This window comes from Chrysemys picta, chromosome 7 (genome assembly GCF_011386835.1).
Source record: "Chrysemys picta bellii isolate R12L10 chromosome 7, ASM1138683v2, whole genome shotgun sequence".
Lineage (NCBI taxonomy): Eukaryota > Metazoa > Chordata > Testudines > Emydidae > Chrysemys > Chrysemys picta.
Genome location: NC_088797.1, coordinates 43415925 through 43432110, shown reverse-complemented (window position 1 = coordinate 43432110; position 16186 = coordinate 43415925).

Below are 16186 nucleotides of genomic sequence, written 5' to 3'. Positions count from 1 at the left end.
GTCTGTTACTACTTTGAACCACTTAAATCCTACTGTCTGTATTTAATAAAATCTCTTTCTATTTAGTATTCACTCAGAGTATATATTAATACCTGGGGGAGCAAACAACTGTGCATATCTCTCTATCAGTGTTATAGAGGGCAAACAATTTATGAACGGATTTATTTGGGTTTAGAACCCATTGGGAGTTGAGCATCTGAGTGCTAAAGACAAGCGCACTTCTGTAAGCTGTTTTCGGGTAACTTGCAGCTTTGGGACAGGAGATTCAGACCCTGGATCTGTGTCTGGAGCCAGACGGGAGTGTCTGGCTCAGCAAGACAGGGTGCTGGAGTCCTGAGCTGGCAGGGAAAACAGAAGCAGGGCTAGTCTTTGCACATCTGGTGGCAGCTCCCAAGGGGGTTTCTGTGATCCAACCCATCACAGTGGGCTCATGAGTTTGAAGAGGATCAAGTTTAAGTTCCAGGTTGGGACAGGTCGGCGAGAATATGGGAACACCTTCTCCAGACCTTTGAGGAATCGCCCCACCATGGAATTAGAAAATACCGAGCGCCCAGACTCCCCTGGATGGAAAGCTGAAATGGCTGCCAGGTGTACTCTGATGGAGGAAGGGGATATACCCTGATGCTTAAGGTGTAGGTGGTATTCCAGAATAACTGGATGGTAGCCTGGAGCGGTTGAAGGCACTTGGGTTCACACCAACAGGAAAACCTCTTCCATTTCACCAGGTAGGTAGCCTTAGTGGAAGGTTTTCTACTGCCGAAAAGAATCTGTCTCACCGACTGAGAGCACTGGCTCTCCCTGGAATTTAGCCACGGAGTTTCCACACCATGAGATGCAGAGATTGCAGGTTCGGGTGAAGGAGGCGCCCGTGGTCCTGCATGATCAGATCTCGGTGGAGGGGCAGGGTAATCGGGGCATCTATGGACAGCTCTAATAGGGTTGTATACCAATGCTGTCGAGGCCAAGACGGGGCGATCATGATTACCGTCGCCCTGTCCCTGCGAATTTTGAGGAGGACCTGGTGGACAAGCGGGATAGGAGGGAAGGCATACTTCAGATGGCATATTAAAAACACATCGGTGACCGAGCCCAGACTGTGGTTTAGGAATGAGCAGAACTGAGGGCACTGTCTGTTGCTCTTGGCGGCGAAGAGGTTTACTTGAGGATAACCCCACTTCTGGAAGACTGACTGTATGATGTCCGATCTGATTGACCACTCGTGCATGTGGTTTGACCTGCTGAGGCAATCCGCAAGCTCATTCTGCACTCCTGGAAGGTAGGATGCTTCAAGCTGAATGGATCGGGCTATACAGAAGACCCAGAGAAGAAGAGCCTCGCGGCAGAGAAGTGAGGAGCAGGCGCCGTCTTGTTTGTTTATATAGAGCATGGTGGTGGTATTGTCTGTCAAGAGTGTCACACTGACCTTGTAATGTGGCATGAAAGGTTTGGCAGGCCAGAGGAACTGCCCTGAGCTCCTTCAGGTTGATATGGAGAGGTATCTCATCTCTCGACCACAAGCCTTATGTCCTCAGACCCCCTAAGTGTGTGCCCCAGTCCAGATCTGACGCATCTGTTACTAACATCAGAGAAGGCTGGGGCTTGGCAAAGGGTACCCCTGCACAGACCACGGGTTGGTCCAGCCACCAGCACAGGGATTCTAGCACCTGTGCCAGAATTGTCACCACGAGGTCCAGAGGGTCTTTGTACAGACAGTAAGACAGTGTGAGCCACGCTTGTAAGGGTCTGAGTCTCAGTTGGGCATGCCTGACCACGTACGTGCATGCTGCCATATGTTCTATTAGCTGTAGGCAACACCTGGCTGTGGTAGTGGGATACTGAAGCATTGAATTTACAATCTGCTCTATGGCTTAGAATCTGGGCTCTGGAAGGCTCGCTTTTGCCTGTACCGAGTCCAGGACTGCCCCTATAGACTCTAACCTTTGGGTGGGTATGAGAGAAGATTTGGGCACACTGAGGAGGAGCCCCAGTGTGTGAAATGTGTCCATGACCATCGTCACGTAGGACTGGACCTCTTCCTTGGAACGACCTATGAGAAGCCAGTCGTCGAGGTACAGGTACACTTGGACCTGCCTTTTCCGCAGGAAGGCTGCCACCACTGACATGCATTTCATGAACACTCGGGGGACTGTGGACAGGCCAAACAGGTAATGATGGTAATGATGGAACTGGTAATGATGTTGATTTATGACAAACTGGAGGAAGCGTCAGTGCGCCGATTGAATAGTGATGTGAAAGTATGCGTCCTTCACGCTGAGGGCAGAGTACCAATGCCCCGGGGATCCAAAAATGAAATAGTCCTTAGGGAGACCATGTGGAATCTGGAGCTTGATCATAAATTTGTTGAGTCCGTGAAGGTCTAAAATGGGTCGAAGACCCCCCTTTGCCTTGGGGATTAGAAAGTAACAGGAGTAAAACCTTTTTCCCCTTAGCTCCTGCGGAACCTCCTGCACCACACCTATCTCGAGGAGTGAACAAACCTCGTGCATAAGGAGTTGCTCATGAGAGGGGTCTCTGAAGAGGGACAGGGAAGGTGGGTGGGAGGGGAAGAGGAAAACAGGAGCATGTATCCCACCTGTATCGTGCATAGGACCCATCGGTCCGATGTTATATGGGACCACGCACAGTAGAAGTGGGATAATCTGTTTAAAAACTGTGGGGATGGATCCGGGAACTGGGTCGGTACACTGTTCCTGGGAGCGCCTTCAAAACCCTTGCTTGTTTCCAGGTTGGGGCTTACCCTGGGTAGGCATATTGTTCTCTCTGCACCTGTTATTTCTGCCCTGCTTGTGATATGGCTCCTGCCTGGGTCAGGGTTGATACTGCCTCTGCTGCGGAGGCTGAGGCCTGAAGGGCTTTCTCTGGGTTGCTGAAGTATGCATCCCTAGCGACTTTGGTGGTGGCCCTAGAATCCTTAAGGCCATGCAACCTGGAGTCTGTCTGCTCCGAGAAAAGGCCTGAACCCTCAAAAAGAAGGTCCTGGAGGGTATTCTGGACCTCTGGAGGGAGGCCCGATGCCTGGAGCCACACTGAGTGTCACATGACTACCCCCGAGGCAATGGTTCTGGCTGCAGAGTCCACTGAATTGAGGGAGGCTTGTAAAGAAGTCTTAGCCACCGTCTTCCCTTCCTTGATTAAAGCCACAAACTCAGAATGTGAGTCCTGGGGCAGGCGATCCTTAAACTTGGACACTGCGGTCCAAGAGTTGAAGTTGTGTCTATTGAGGATTGCCTGCTGGTTGGCTATGCGTAGCTGGAGGCCCCCAGAGGAGCAGACCTTCTTACCGAAGGGGACCAAATGCTTTGCTTCCTTGGCCTTTGGGGCCGAGGCTTGTTGACCGTGTTGTTCCCTTTCGTTGACTGCTGAAACGACTAGGGAACAGGGAGTCAGATGACAGAACAGGAACTCGTAACCCTTGGAAGGGGCGAAGTATTTCCTTTCTACGCCCCTGGCTGTCAGCGTGATGGAGGCCGGGGTCTGCCATATAGTGTTGCAATTCAACTGTATGCTCTTTATGAGAGGGAGCGCGACTCTGGGGGGACCCTCAGGATCCAGGATGTCCACCATCAGATCTTCCTGCTCAACTGTTTCTTCTGCCTGAAGGCCCATATTGAGGGCTATTCTGCGAAGCTCCTGATGAGCCCTGTGGTCTATCGGTGGCTGTCCTCAGACTGACGTACCCGCCACAGCCTCATCTGGGGAAGAGGAGGAAGTGAGGTGCTGCAGGTTGTCCTCATCCAGACCCTCCTGGGTGTCCCCATAGACCTCAGTCACTTCAGGGCCCTGTGGGTCTGACACCTCTCAAGGCGTTGCAGAGCTTGGCACCGCCTCAGGTATTGGGCCCGGGGACACCGGTTGCTCTTGTGGGTCCAGGGGTGGCCTAGAGAGAGTGGTCTCCCTTGTCCTTGATGGGTGCTTGTGTGGTGACCTGGAATGGCATCGCATAGATTGTCCAGACCTAGAGGCTCTGGAAGAGATGCCCTGGTGCTGGTGGTAGGCCCATGGTGTCCAGAAGGGCCACTGACCCAGAGGGGGCCATTGTGGCTACCATGCTGGTTGGGATTGCTCAACGTCTGCTATAGCTAGAGCGACCAGAGTCGGCCTCAGAGCCGGAGAATGCCGACTGAGAGGACCAGGGCGATGCCAAACGTTGAGCAGTTGCAGGGTGCCAGGGAGCGGTGCCTGGCTGATCGGGACCACGAACGGTACCGGGAGTCTTGGGACCGGGATCGGTGCCTCTCACTCAGTGCCGGGCGACCGATGGTGTCGGGAACCGGCGTGCAGTCGCCAGAGGCACTGCTGGCTGGTTCACCTATGGTACCATAACCTCACGCTGGGTCATGGGCGCTGGGGAATAATAGGACGCTGAGCTCAACTGGGAGCAGTACCACAAACAGTGCCAAGATGGTGACCTTGAGTGGCACACCATTGCCGGCTTCCCTCTGGCAAGGTGGTGCCGGAAGCTTCTCCCTGCATGGGAAGGAGTTTGGCGTCAACAACTCAATGAGGTCTCTTGCTGCCTTGAAAGTGTCAGGTGTGAAGGGGTGTTCGAGGACCTCCTCCAGCCCGTCGTCGGCACTGAATCCGCTGGATATCGGATTCAATGGCGCCGGTTCTTGGCTCGGGCCAGCAATGTGTCCTTACATGCCAGGAGCGTCTTTGAGCTGCTTAGTAGCTGTATGGGGAGAGTGCCCTCTTTCCCCTTGCTTGTGCCGCTTAGTCGGTGCTGGTGAAGTCGACCGGTGCCAAAGTTGGTCATCCCGTCTCGGTGCCAATGATTTACGATGCCTGGGCAGTGCTGGGTCGTGCACAGACGCCGAGACACTTCGCACTGAGGAAGCCAGTGCCAGTCGGTCAGAGGCCGGTGGTTGTAAGGCGGCCTCCATGAGCAACTGCTTAAGGCGAAACTCTCTTTCTTTCTTGGTGTGTGGCTTACAGGCCTTGCAGACTTTGCAGTGCTCTGCCTGATGAGACTCTCCCAGACTCCGGAGTCATGGGGGTCACTGTTAGGCATAGACTTGCGGCACATGGCGCAAGCTTTGAAACCCTGGGCTTGCGGCATGCCCTACAGCCCAAGGCTGGTGCTGGAACTAGCTTCCAGACACCTGAAAACAATGGATTTCTAACTAACTAACTGATAACTATCTATGAAAAAGCTAAGGGATCACTTCAAGCGAGAGAGAGAGAGAGAGAGAGAGAGAGCGCGCGCGAAACGTTCCAATGCCGCCACGGATGGTAAGGAGGAAATGAAGGGGGGTTGGGCCAGCAGAGTAATATATACACCACCATGATGGCGCCACTCTAGGGGGCTCCTCTGGCGTCCTGATGGGAGCTGCTAAAGGGAAAAGTTTCCAACGTCCATGCACACAACCTGAGCCTGAGAAGGAGCCAGAATTTACCAATGTACATTGCTAAAGAGCCATGCTAATATGTCCTCATCCCCCCGCCCCTCGCATCAGCTCCCCCTACTCCATCCTGCAGTGCCTCCCGCCTGCCACGATCAGATGTTACATGGTGCACAGCAGGCACTGGTGGGGAGTGGGGAGAGTGAGGGCATGGTAGGCTCGGAGGAAGGGGTGGAGTGGAGGCAGGGTCTGTGGCAGAGCAGGGGCTTGAGCACTGAGCCCTCCCCGGCACATTGGAAAGTTGGCATCTATAGCTCCAGCCCCGGAGTCAGTGCCTATGCAAGGAGCCACATATTAACTTATGAAGAGCTGCATGCGGCTCTGGAGCCACAGGTTGGCCACCCTTGGACTATGTTATCATCCGCCAATGAGACATTCGTGATCTCAGAATTACCAGAGCCATGCGTGGTACAGAATGTTGGCCAGACCACAGATTGGTAAGAGCAGTGCTGAACCTGCATATAGTCCTTTTACAGTGCAAGCATCCCAAACTTAATAGAAAATCCTTCCACATAGCAAAGCTCAAGCATGCCAATTATCAGGTGCAGTTTCAGCAGTCACTTGATGACAAGCTTTTTTCATGCTAACCAATCACTGGCAACCCATCATAAAAATGGAACCAGTTTAAACATCTGATTATTTACACAACTAAATTAGTGATATGGCTAAAGAAAAGGGTACACCAGGACTGGTTCGATGAGAACAACAAGGACATCTCCAAACTCCTAAGTGACAAGCAGAAAGCATTTGTTGAATGGCATAATGAACTCACTTCCATCTCAAAGAAAGATAGGTATATGTACCTACAGAGCAATGCCCAGTCTGAAATGAGGAGAATGCAGGAAGAATGGTGGGATAGGAAAGCTGCAGAAGAATTACACAGATACAAACAATGCAAAGATGTTCTTTGACTCTCTCAAAGCAGTCTACAGATCATCTAAATCTGGCACCACCCCCTTGAAGTCAGTAGATGGCACAACCTTCATCAAAGATAAGGAAGGAATCGTACAGAGACGGGCTGAACACTTCAGTAGTCTACTCAATACACCATCCGGAGTTGATCAGCATGTCCTTGAACATTTACTTGAGAAATGCTTCAAAGGGGATCTTCATCTCCCTCCATCAGTTGAGGAAGTTATAAAAGCCATCAAACAACTGAATTCTGGCAAAGCATCTGGAAAGGATGGTATCCCAGCAGAATTATATAAAGGAGCAGGCCCAAAGGCTATTGAGATGTTCCATGACATCTTGAGTAGCATTTGAGAGGAAGAAGAAATGCCACAAGATTTCAAAGAGGCTATTATTGTATCACTGTTCAAAAACAAAGGCAGCAAAGCTGACTGCGGAAACTACAGAGGCATTGCTCTCCTCTGTACAGCAGGAAAAATACTAGCTCACATTTTATTAAACAGACTCATTGCAAATATAGCTGAGGAGAATCTGCTAGAACTGCAGTGTGGTTTCAGACCAGGCCATAGCACTATGAACATGATCTTTGTCGTAAGGCAGGTCCAGGAAAAATGTTCCGAGCAGAACATGGAACTGTATGCATTTTTCACCAATTTGACCAAAGCTTTTGATATGGTCAACAGAAAGAGTCTATGAGCTATTCTACATAAACTGGGCTGCCCAAGAAGGTTCATACAAATCATCCGTCTGTTCCATGACAGTGCAAGTACTACTTTTCTGATGCATTTGAAATCTCGAATGGACTGAAGCAAGGCTATGTACTTGCTCCAGTGCTGTTCAACTTGTTCTTTGTCTGTGTTCTCAACCATGCAACAAGGGACTTGGATCAAGGGATATACATCCGCTACTGACTCGATGGCTCCCTCTTTGATCTTCAAAGACTGAATGCTAAGACCAAGACATTGGAGAGGTTTCTCACCAAGGCACTTTTTGCAGATGACTTCGCCTTGATGGCTCAAAGACAAGATGATCTTCAGGTCATCACTGATAGATTTTCTGAAGCATCCCAGCTCTTTGGCCTCACCATCAGTCTCGGGAAGACAGCGGTCTTGTTCCAATCAGAACCTCATTGCAATGCCCCAGTGCCAGCCATCTTCATCCAAGGGGCACAGTTGAAAAATGTGGATCAGTTCAAGTATTTGGGCAGTACCATTTCGAGTGACGGTTCCCTTGATAAGGAAATTTCCTCCAGAAATTAGTAAAGCCAGCCAGGCCCTTGGCCGACTTTGAACAAAAGTTCTTTACCAACACAATATCCGTCTCTCCACCAAATTGAAGATCTACACTGCAGTGGTTCTAACATCTCTCCTGTATGGATCTGAGATGTGGACTCTTTATAGACGTCACATTAAACAGCTTGAGCAATTTCACATGCGCTCCCTCCGCTCAATAATGAGCATTCGCTGGCAGGATAGAGTGACCAATATTAAGGTCCTTGAGAGAGAAAACACAATCCGCATAGAGGAAATGCTATTGAGAGCACAACTTAGATAGACCAGGCATGTCATCAGAATGGAAAACCACCGTCTCTCAAAACCGATCTTGTATGGGGAGCTGATCAGGCAAAATAAAGAAGGCTCATCCATATAAGCGCTTCAAAGATAATCTGAAGAGCAGTCTCAAATGGACTGGCATCAATCCCAAAGAACTTGAGCAAATGGCTCAAAACAGGACTCACTGGCAGTCTCTGACAAGATCAGCATGTGACAAATTTGAGCGGGATCAACAAAATTATCTCCAGGCTGCACATGAAAGGTGCCACAGACCTGCGTCAAACATCATACAGACTTCCCATATCCTCAGTGCGGCTGACTCTGCACATCAGGATTCAGACTGCGGAGTCATATGCGTAGCCATATGCGAGAACTGCGATATTATCCTTGTCAGCGATGGACTACCAGCACACCATGTTGTTTAGGAATCATCTCCAGAAAGGTGAATTTGAATAAAGATCCTTACTACTGAGGAACTGGACTAACCAGCAGTGGAGGAATCTAGAACATTCAAACATGATCAAAACTTTCTCTCTTTGAAATATTGATATATCCTTCAGCTGTGGATGTCTGCTTTCTGTTGTGCTTTCTTATGCAAGCAGAAAGCATCCTTGACAATAAAATAATTTCACACATCCAGTTTTGTAAATCATAATCCTTTTCTTCTTTATTGTTATAGAAAGTTTAATTAGCTCCCTATCTGCTAGAGATAAACAAGACCTTTACCCTGTGGAGGCTAAACTGGCTGAGTTCAGAGATGGCTGCTATGTTGTCTAAGGCAGGGGTTCTCCATCTATTTCTTTCTGAGGCAGCTCCAACATGCTATAAAAACTCCATGGAGCACTTGTGCCACAACTACTAGTGTTTCTGCATTTAAAAGCCAGGTTGGGTGTTAGGGGATAGCAAGCAGGGCAATTGCTCGAGGCCCCATGCCACAAGGGGCCCTGTGAAGCTAAGTTGCTCAGGCTTTGGTTCAGCCCTGTGTGGTAGGCCTCGAGGCTGCAGGGCTTTGGCTTTCTGCCCTGGACTCAAGCAAGTCTAATGCTGGTCCTGTTGGCAGCAGGGCCGGCTCTGGCTTTTTGGCCGCCCCAAGCAAAAGGGGGTGGGGGTGGGGAGGGAGCGGGCAGGAGAGAGAGAGAAGGGGGCAGCCAGGGCTACAGCAGGGGTGCTGCCACACGGCCCCTCCCGCTACGCCGCCTCCTGCCGCGAGGGCTCCACTCTGGTTGGTGGGGAAGGAAGGAAGAGGACTGCCCTGCAGGGCGCTCTGGTTCTCCGCGGCGCCGCCGCCCCCTACAGGGCGGCCGGAGCGGAACAAGAACAAAAAAAGCACGGCCGTGCCGCCCTAGGATTGGGCAGAATGCCGCCTTGAACAGTCTGCTGCCCCAAGCACCAGCTTGCTCAGCTGGTGCCTGGAGCCAGCCCTGGTTGGCAGACCCACTGAAACCTGTTCGCAGCCCCCCAGGAGTCCTTGGACTCCTGGTTGAGAGCCATTGTGTAAAGTTTCCAGGTAGAGGTAAGGTTATTTCATATCTATGCTTTCCCAATGATCTGTGTGAAAATCATCTAATTGTACAAAAGAGGCAGGAATAACGTGATCTACCCTCCTGGCTCTGTTGCTGGTTCCCCACATGACTTTAGGCAAGTTATTTAACTTCTCTGTACCTCATGTCTCCCATCTGTAAGACTGTGGGGACATATTTCAAAAGGCTGTTGGGAGGCAGAGTTAAAATCTGTAAACAGCTTTGAGATTTTGGGTTGAAAAGCCTGACAGTATTGTTACGGTTTCTAATCTAGGATAGTAAAGAGCTACATTCACTTTTGAATGTGCCAATCCTGGAGTCTGGCAAATATGCTTGGATGAGTCTACATGACTAATTCACACCGATTTATTAACAATTTTACAAGACCATTTTTGAAGACTTCCCCCACATCCACTGATGGTCTTCATAGGTATATGCATGTGCATAGCCAACAACTCACTAAATCTGTTCTAGTCTGCACCAAGAGTCTAGGTAAACTATAATCCAAGGACTGTTGAAATTATGCACTAGCAGCATTTCAACATGAAATAGTAACATTTTTTCTGATTCCTTGATCAGGAGTGAAGTAGGACAGAAACTGATGTAAAAACATTGGCATTCTCCTTGCATACTACCATTGTCATAGCTGATGGCACTTCCAGCAAAACAACTGGTACCAGCAGCACAGAGGAAGCTAAAAAATGATTAAAACAATTTTTAAAATACCAATTCCTAGCTTGTAAGAGGAATCAGTAAACTAGTGTGGTCAAAATTAACTTGAACCATCAGTTGCCCTTCAAACTGCCTAGACAGTCACACTAGAAATTGCTGAAGTTGACTAGATACAAGTTATTTCTCCCTATGGTGCTGTATAAATGAGTGATAAATAGATTAGACAAAACTTGAGAAAATCCACATCAAAACTTTGGGTTTCATTCTCTTCCCACACCATTGTAAGTCAAATGACCCAAATTTGTTCACGATTAAGAATAAAATTCAGCTAACCTTCCCCCCGTCCAGAGTTCTCCCATGTTCTGTACTAAGGCAAGAGAAACTGTTCTTGTAGTATATTAAGGAAAGAAAAACAAAACAAAACAAAAAAAAGATAGAAACAAAACAAAGAAACAGAAAGAAAAACAAAAAGAAAAATCATTTTCTCTATTTCCAGCCAGTCTCACATATTCAAAAGAGTACCTGAAAGGTTATACATTTATTTGGAGCAAGTTTCTGCACCTATTGAGGTTTGTTCAATTATTTTATAAACAATTCACCAAATGATTCGATAATAGCTGGCTAAGTAAGGTGAGTTTCACTTTCATTTAAGAATAAAATTAGTTTATCATCATCTAACAAGAGGATCTATCTGAATGTGTAGAGAAGTGGATTCTGACCTATACTACTTTTCTATTTTTAACTACTAGTAACCGATCAACAACTCAATTTCCATCAAATCAGTTTTCTAAAGCAGCAATTATGTACACCTCACATTAAGGTTCCATTAATTTATGTTTATATTAGAGGTAAATTTGCAAGCACATGGCACTGCAAAGAACTAACTGCAAAACTTCTGTCAATATCATATATCACCTGGTAAAACTCCCACACAATGACTTCAAATTTTACTTCTTGTATTTTGACAGGTAACACCTATAAAAATCATATATAGCTTACTTCTATTGCTACGACTACTAACTAAATGTGCTTTCAATAGTGTCAATCAAATTTAGTGATAGTGAAGCATTTGAGATTGGCAACACTGAAGACAAAGATCCACTATCTCCAGAACAGGTACAAGCTTCTCTGTTACTAATGTTTTTGCTAACCCTATGATGGAAGAACAACTGTCAGAAGTAACTCATTCTCAATTCCAATTTAATCTTTAGTCTCTGCTGCACTCCCCAAAAAGGTCCAGTTAGTACTACTTGTGGACTGTAACTACAAACAAACAGATTTCACACAGGCAGAGGTGAAAGGAAGCTGGTATTGTCCAGTACGGTATACCAGTAAGAAAAGCCGACCGTACCAGCAGGGCCGTTGATGGGACGGGGACGGGGGGAGGCAAAAGGGGCAGCTGCTCTGGAGCCCAACAATTTAAAAAGGGCCCGTGGCTCCTGGCAGCAGTCAGAGCCCCAGGCCTTTTAAAATTGCCACCAGAGTCCCAGGGCTCCCAGCTGCTGCCACTGCTATCCTGGGGCTCCAGCGGCGATTAAAAGGGCCCCGAGCTCCGGCGGCTGGCATGGTAGCGGTGGCCGGGAACCCAGGGGCTCCCAGCCGCCGCTGCTGCACCAGCAGCCGGAGCCCCAGGTCCTTTAAATCGTTGCCAGAGCCCCAGGCCAGGCAGCGTTGAAGGGCTGGCTGGGGGAGTCTGGCCCCAGCCCCTTCAGCCCGAGGCCCCGCCCCTTCCAGGGGCCCAGAGATGCCCTCCACCCCCAACTTGCCCAGGACCCCAGCCGCCCTGCATACCGGTAAGTTCCTTAAGTTACTTTCACCCCTGCACACAGGCCACAAGATGTTAATGACTTTCAGACATATAAAGCAGGGAGCCTGTCTGAGCCCCACGGCGCGCTGCTGCCACCCCGGAGCCGCTCCAGGTAAGCGGTGCTGGGCTGGATCCCACACCCCAACCCCCTGCCCCAAGTCCCCTGCCACACCCCGCACCCCTCCTGCATCCCAACTCCCGCCACACTCCACTCCCCTCCTGTACGCCAACTGCCTGCCCTGAGCCCACTGCCGCACCCCACACCCCTCCTGCACCCCACATCCCTTCTGCACCCCACATCCCTTGCCCTGCACCCCTTCCTGCACACCGCACCCCTCTCCCACACACCACACCCCCTCCCACATCCCAACCCCCTGCCCCAGCCCTAGATTCATGGCCCTGCATGCAATTTCCCCACCCAGATGTTGCCCTCGGCCCAAAAAGTTTCCCCATCCCATTTAGAGGAAGCAAGTAGTGACTCCTGTATAGAGATTTCTTAAACTGGTCAAATTTTAACCAAAAAGATCCCATTGAGAAGCTATTTAATCAAAACCTTTTTTCGGGAGAAACCCCCCCACCCCAGCATTCTTGCAGGGGAAAATATCACATTGTTTGATTCACCAGAAAATCTGAAACAAAACTAAATGAAAATTTGTTTTGAATTATTGATTTTTCTCCGGGCTTACAAAAGTGAAAAAAAATTGGAGGATTCCACCCCTATTTTTTTTTAAAACTCTCTCTCTCTCCTCCTCCTCCTCCACTTGAAAAGGAAAAGGGGAGGTAAAAACAAAGTGTGTGTGTGGGGGGGGGAAATCACTTTCAAATAGAAAAGTGTTTTCTAAAATTGAGTGATTCTCCTTCTCATATTATATTTAATACTTTTCCACTTGAAAAAAAAAAGTAAAGCATCTTTCTTCTCTCTTCTTCCTCCCACCTCACCCCATACCCTCATTTCAAATAGAGATTTTGTTTCCAAAATCCAAAACAAAAACAGTATTTGAACCAAAACAAAGTTTTCTATGGAAAAATGTGTGGGGTTGTTTTTCTACTAGCTCATCATTTCCAAAATCCAAAACAAAAACAAAAACAGCTAACCCATTGTTTGCAGCAAGCCTTTGAAATTCAGCAGGGAGAAAGTCTTGAAGCTAGAAAAGTGCCTTTTCTTTGTTCCATAAAATCTTAGCAATGTTAAACTTTTAAATTGTCATTTCCCTTCTATAGTTTACACTTCTCAGGAAAACTCTGCAACCATGCCAAAATAATAACTGAATATGAATATTCTAAAGACCTGGGCCCATACCACGGCCAAAGCAGCAGCACCAGCACACACTGCACTGAAATGGCTAGGGCTCCTCCCGTGTCTCCAAAATCCTAAATATGGGACTACCACACACACCCTGGGGCACCACCTGGATCAGGAGACATCCCTCTCCCAGATGGAGATAATGGTGCACTGGGCTCTCTACCTGTGTTCTGGAGTCAGCACATGGTGCCAACAGATCCCCCTTCCTCTGCTGTCAGTTAATGAAGTCAGTCCAATAACTCAAGTGGTGGAAGTCTTATGCTGCCCCATGATAGGGTTGGGGGATTAATAAAGTTGTACAACAGAGAATGTCTTTACTTATTTTCTTTGGGGGAAAAAATCTAGGAAACTACATCCCAAAACTACATTTCAAAAAATTAAGTTAAAGTGAAGTACCCAAGTTAGGTAATGACAAGTTTACAGTTATCTGTGTAACCTTAATTCTGTCATATTATGTTCATGTATTATGACAGTCTTCAATTACATGATCACATATTTTAGTTTCAACAGGATTTCTGCCTCATTCAATGCACAGTTTGGCTGCACAAGGGGCAAAATTAAACTTGCACAGACAATTGTGGACCTGGCGTTTTCTAATGTTTGAAGGCTTGACTTTGAAACCTCATTTCTGTTTGCAATTTAATTAGCACACATTACTGAGTAGGCTGACAATAACACAGATGGCAACCTGTAATATACTGCTGACAGATAACCCTGCTCTTCCTAAATGTATGAGCATTTTTAAGGCTGGAAAAAATGTTAACACGCCTTCAACATACAAAGGATGAGGATAACACTATATTGTCAGGCAACCAATTGAAATATATAAAAACCAAATATAAATACCTTTGCATATATATATATATATATATATATATATATACACACACACACACACACACATATACACAAATCACAAATGCATTAAAGTCCATTAAATACAATCAGGAGGAACTAGATTAAAGAATGGGAGTTATCTCAGGTAATACAAAACAAAGCCACCAACTTTTATAAATGAACACAGCCAGCTAAACTCAAAAGAGAAATTACCAACCCCACTAACTATAATTCAAATCATGATTAAAAAACAACATGGTCAACTGCAATAGAACTGTCGTACTAATATAGACCAATATTACTTAACATGCTCACATTTTTCTAGAAACAGACATACCAGGAAAAATATTAGAAGCAGAGGTGGGATTGACATCTTCAATTAAGAAAGCCAAATACTTTCTAAAATGCATTTATATTAAACCATGATACATATTTAATATCTTCAAAACCACCGATTTATTGTCAATGTTGAAGCTGTAGCTTAACATTTTCATGTTTTAAAATTAGGTGTGTATTTTTATATATATATATATATATATATACACACACACACACACACACACACAAACAATCTAGTTATTTTTAGTGTATTTTTATATACCCACACAGGCCTAGATACTACAATGGGATTGGCTAGTGTGGCTCTGTGTCAGTGGGACTCCACAAGGTTCTATGCTATCACACTCCGTCTTTAAAATTTTGTTTGCATAACCATAGTGTACAATTAGAGCTATAAATCAGCATGTGTAATTTATACACAATTAGACTTTTAGAATAAAAAGCAACATACCCAGATAGGTAGCTCATGCAGAAATAATTAGAGATATATAAAAAGGGGAAATGCGTTCTTACTGTCTTGTTAAGAGCTCAGATTTGTAAGGGAATCAGTATTGAAGTAATGACTAAACCAACATGTTTATACTACATATACAACAATAATACCACAATGAATTAAAAGTGAGTGTTAGGAACTAAGTTTCATAGTAGCTGCATAACAGCAGTTAACATGTTGGGTTTTTTTAAAAAAATGTGTTTTAAACAGGGCTTTGGAGCTGTGCTCCAGCTCCAGGCAAAAACCTGCAGCTCCACTGTTCCAGAGCTGCTCCGTGCTCCAGTTCCAGGCTCCGCTCCAAAGCCCTGGTTTTAAATATGTGATTCTTTTTCCTCATTATGCTGAAGGTTATCTTCCTTAATTGGAAAAAGAGTCAATATCCTTTAAAGATGGTAGCACTGAACAGTAACTGTATAGTAAAGAACTACCTGGTAAGTGGCAAGAGGGTGGGAAGGAAACTGGTGGGAAGATTACATGAAGGGTCGGCAACGTTCGGCAAGCAGCTCGCCAGGGTAAGCACCCTGGCGGGCCGGGCCAGTTTTATTTACCTGCTGACGCGGCAGGTTCGGCCGATCGCGGCCCCCACTGGCCGCAGTTCGCTGTCCCGGGCCAATGGGGGCGTCAAGAAGCCGCGGCCAGCACATCACTCGCCTGCGCCGCTTCTTGCCGCCCCCATTGGCCCGGGACGGCGAACTGCGGCCAGTGGGGGCCGCGATCGGCCAAACCTGCCGCGTCAGCAGGTAAATAAAACTGGCCCGGCCCGCCAGTGAGCCGAACGTTGCCGACCCCTGGATTACACCATAGCATTTTAGGCTTAAAAAAACCTGACAAGCAAGGAATGTTCAAATCAACTGTATTCTAAAAATGTGCAACTCAAATTGGAATACAACTCAAAGTCATAGTTTGCTTCCTTGATGTAGGATGTAATCAAAATAACATCAGTGGGAGTTTTGCCTGTATGAGGTCCGTAGGAAAAATATGAAATATACTAGTGTGTATAATTATACACCAAAGACACTAACCAGCTGTCTGTGTCTCAAAACACAGAAAAAACTTAGACTGTTGTATTAGTTGAGATGGAAAATAGGTTATAGTAACACCTTTGGCCCTAGTTACGATCTAACATTAAACAGTGCTAAATTCCAGGGTTAGATATAGATATGGATATATAGAGAGACCTCAGCTTTCTTAGTACCATGGCAAACACACTATTAAAAATCTTTTAAATCTTTTATTAAACATATAGAAATGAAGGAAAAAGCAGTTAAAGCATACGAAATGTAAAGTATTAAATAAGGCTTTCATTTTAACAACCTCCCTGTTCCTTTTC